The sequence below is a fragment of the Mus musculus genome, chromosome 16 (assembly GCF_000001635.26).
Source record: "Mus musculus strain C57BL/6J chromosome 16, GRCm38.p6 C57BL/6J".
NCBI classification, from domain to species: domain Eukaryota; kingdom Metazoa; phylum Chordata; class Mammalia; order Rodentia; family Muridae; genus Mus; species Mus musculus.
In genome coordinates this window covers 31,601,913-31,606,574 of record NC_000082.6, presented here as the reverse complement: position 1 = coordinate 31,606,574, position 4,662 = coordinate 31,601,913, and positions in this window count along the sequence as shown.

Genomic DNA, 4,662 nt, shown 5'->3' with positions numbered 1-4,662 from the left:
TGAGGCTCCTGTGGTCCATCACAGCCAAGGCTGACAGAATAGGCCATAACTGTGTCCAAGGACGCACTGGGGAGCCTGCCAAAGACCTGGGGCTACACCACTCTGGATCAATCTAGCCTCTGCTGGCATCTTGTGAACATGGGGAATAGCCAGCCCCATAGCTGAACAGTGCCACCCTTCCCATTGCTGTGCCCAAAGGCACATGCCATCCACGAGGCTTTAGGAATGCCTCTCCTAGAGCAGAGAGCCTAATAACCAGTCAGTCGTGTTCTCCACAGAGAGACATGGTCACTGGAAAATGCCTTTCTGGGCAAGTTGTTCTGGTTTCAACACAGCACCTCCAGAAGCCCTCAAAGATCTCCAGCACTAACAGGACTGGGGGAAGTCCTGGTTCCAGAACCTCTCTAGCCTGCTTTATAGCCCCTATTTCTTCTTGTTTCTCTTCACCTGCTCATCACAGCCAAGGCTCCTGCTCTGCCCCTGCAGGCATGCTGGCCTACTCCTGTCTCCTAGGGGTTCAGGAGCCTTTCTTTCTCCCTGGGCCTCTATCGCTGGGGGACCAACTCTGTTGCTGGTCTAGAAGGGCACTGAGCCTGGAGCCTGAGGAGATGTGCTTCTCTTTCCCTGTTGGAAAGGGTGGAGACTCTTAAAAATGCCATCCCAGTGATGCCCCTCAGAGTAGACATTGTCATATGAACTATAAATGTCAGAGAAACCTCAGCCCATCTGTAGATTAGGAAACGGAACCCAGGTAAACTCACAAGATAACCGCATCCCTCTTCTCCTTATCCATGTGAATTAACACAAGCTTGAGGGTGCTCAGTAGGGTCTGTTCACCAGAGTGCAAGCTCTGTAAGGCTAGGACATGGAGGGACAGCAGTCAGATCCACGGAGAAAGCACTCGGAGAGCTGGCACCTACGGCATTGCCCACAGCCAGCCCAATTCTTCATCAGCCCGGCATTCACTGTCTTTCCATTTCCTGTGGCAAGCAAAGCATTTTTCCATGCACCGTCAAACCGCTTTCTCCCCATGTTCCATCCAGTGGACAGCCCTGAGACCAAAGAGAGGAGTGATGTCTTCAGAACTGCATGCTGTAGCCATGACCCCAGCCCAGGTCTGTGATTCAAAACCTAGGTAGGCACATGACACTCCAGCTTTGTACATGAAACACTGGTCCCAGGGGCTGGAGAGATGGTTCAGCAGGTAAGAGCACTGATTGCTCTTCCAAAGGTCCTGAGTTCCAATCCCAGCAACTACATGGTGGCTCACAACCATCCCTAATGAGATCTGACACCCTCTTCTGGAGTGTCTGAAGACAGCTACAGTGTACTTAAATATAATAAATAAATCTTTGGGCTGGAGAAAGCAGGGCTGACTGGAGCAAGCAGGGTCCTGAATGCAATTCCCAGTAACCACATGATGGTTCATAACCATCAGTACAGTTACAATGTACTCCTATACATAAAACAAATACATAAATCTTAAACAAAAAAGGAAGGAAGGAAGGAAGAGAGAGAGAGAGAAAGGGAGAAAGAGAGAGAGAAAGAGAGAAAGAGAAAGAGAGGAAGAGAGGAAGAGAGAAAGAGAGCAAGAAAGGAAGGAAGGAAGGAAGGAAGGAAGGAAGGAAGGAAGGAAGGAAGGAAGGAAGGAAGACAGACCGGTCCGGGAAGGATGCTCTTTCTGGCCCTTTATTTCCCCCTGGAAAGGAAAACCCAGAGCAGTAGGACTGACCCCACCTGTAGTGACACAGGTGATCAAACAGTCCCAGACACAGAGAAAACCTCCAGTTTAGGGTTTTTCTTCTCTCAACTGTCAGACTTGATAGTATTCCCTAGAAGTGATCTACCCTACTCTGTGCAAGGCAGAAGAAAGTGGGTGGTGCTTTGAATGTTTATCTCTCCCATCTCCCAAACTCACCTCCCAGCCTATAAACTTGGAGAAGTGTCTCTGTTGTTTATGCACTACCCAGATGTGTATACGTGGTAGAGCATCCTGGATAGATGCAGCAAGGCATCTTCGCTTGGCCAGAGAATGAGTAAGGGCCTCAGACTCCACAAGGGAGCTGGGGTGGGGGTGGGGGTGTGAGGAGTGTTTGTTGTCCCTTGTCCCTGGTTATGGCTGAATTGTAAGAACTACTCCACTCTGAGATATTGTAGGACCAGCCCTTTGCTAACATTTCAGAACTGAAAAGCACTTTTAGTTGACTGTATCGGATTTTTCTAATGTCACTTTTCTCTCTACCTATTTCTATTTTGTCACATCAGTATTATTATACATATATGTATATGTATCTATATTTAGGTATACATATATGTATATATATATACATATATATACATCTATCTATCTATCTATCTATCTATCTATCTATCTATCTATCTATCTCTCTCTATCTCTAGAGAGTCCCATCATGTAGCCCAGTTTATCCCTGGACTTATAATTCTCAGCCTCCTGTTTTAATTTTAGGAGTGGGTCATGAGGCACAAATGTGAGATGGATGTTTTCTGGTAGAGACAGTAGCATGGGCTTCCATCTTAAGGCAGTGGACCAGGAGAAATCCCAGTGGAACGTGCAGTGGAGTGGTCAGTGCGCACTCACAGGTCTGATGGTCTTCAGGAAAGGACACACAGCTCTTTATCCATCATCTCAGGAGCCTTGGGAAGTCACACGCCCTCTCTGAGCCTTAATTGCCCAAGGAAAGGTGATGAGATTGGCTTCAGACCTTAAATTCTAACTATGTCAGGGTTTCTATGAAGCACACATAGTCTCAGTTATACAGTTACATGGAAATAGAATTTTTGGACATTAGTTCATATCTTAGAGGAGATGATTTTGTTGAGAAAAATCACTTCGTTGGTTTTCTTACATTTGACTTGCCAAGGCTAAAAGAGATCTAATTTTACAGTACAGCGGCTATTGACCTTATGTAGCTATTTACACGTATACTTAAATAAATTTATAAGAGAGAACTATTCAGCTGTGTCAACTGTTCAAAGGAATGTGTGTGGCCACGGGATCACCTCCTGTAAAGGATGTTTTTATCACTGCAGGAAGCTCCTTCCCATGTGGTCTAGATGATCAGTAGGTTCGGAATGTGTGACTTACGGAGAGCATAGGACACAGTGCCTAGAACACACTAGGACTGTCCTCTTCCCAGCGGCTCAGAGACAGGAGAGAGTGAGTCCTCTGTTTTGGCACGCACAGCCAGGAGGTGCGGCCACCCGCTTCTGGAAGAATGCCCTCCTTATGTGCTCCCTGCCACTGGTGGTTTCTGTTGCCTTGGTCCTTGGTGTCAATAGCCAGTTGTTCAGTTGCTATGGTTGAACAACTGACACTTCAAAAAGGTCCAGAACCAGCCGGGCGGTGGTGGCGCACGCCTTTAATCCCAGCAGAGGAAGGCGGATTTCTGAATTCGAGGCCAGCCTGGTCTACAGAGTGAGCTCCAGGATAGCCAGGGCTACACAGAGAAACCCTGTTTAGAAAAACATCCAGCACCAAACTCAGTCCCATTACCTGTCCCCATTGGTGACTGTCCATGGCTCTGGCACCTTTTCTCAGAAATCTCTCTCTGTTTGTTTGTTTGTTTGTTTGTTTTTTTCCTTCCCCCTGACCACTCACCCTGGTCAAATTCTCTTAATTAAGCCTTTAATTCAGGCCGTTTTCTATCCCTGCTTCCTTGTGTAGGGATAGATCTTGTCTCTACTCCCTCCCCTCTCAGTTGTTCAAGTGCTCTTACAGAAACCTGCTTGGTTGAGGAGCAGCAACAGAGTATGCAAAGGGCTGAAATGCAGAGTCTGCAAGGATAGGTGACTGGACCATTGTGTAGCAGTTGTCTGAGCACAAGAGCCAGGGAAAGGTGAGCCCCACCTACACCCTAAGGATCTCCTCAGCCCTCTGGCTGTTCCAGGGTTCTCCTCTCATCTGTAACAATCAAACTCTACTCTTCGACCTCTCATTCATTCATTCATCATTTATTCCCAAGCCTCCACCTTGCTGAGAGCCCCTCATTCACTCACTCATTCATTCATTCATTCATTCATTCATGCATTCATCATTCTATCTTGCTGAGCCTCATTTATTTATTTATTCATTCATCATTATGCCTTTCTAAGAGCCCCATCCATCCATCCATCCATCCATCCATCCATCCATCCATCATCCTGCCTTGCTGAGGACCCCTCTTACTCATTCACTCACCATTCATCCCTAAGCTGAGGGATTCATACCTTGCTGAGGACCCTGAATTGGACTCTGTGATACCAGATCCAGAGATGAAAAAAGACATATGCTCTGCCCCCTGAATGCAAATAATCCACTAAGACAAAGCAAGCAGTTCCAAGACCAAGACATGCCAGAGACGGGAGGCTCCATCTTCCTGGAAGGAGGGAAGCCAGGGATGGGACAGTGACTGACAAAACCAGCAACCAGAGAAGGAGCTCTAGAGGTTGAAGCTCAGAGCAATGCACAGCACCAGAGGCCCTGGACTGATCCACGAAGGGTATTTAGCACAAGCTACCTAGAATCGAAGTGGTGGGCTTTGAGGAGGGAAGTCAGGAGCCATGCTCAAGGAACATCATTCAGAAGACTCTTGCTAGCCCATAATCAGGAAGCTTTGTCCAGGAGTCAGAATCTGAGGTTAGGAGCAGGGCACATGGCATTGG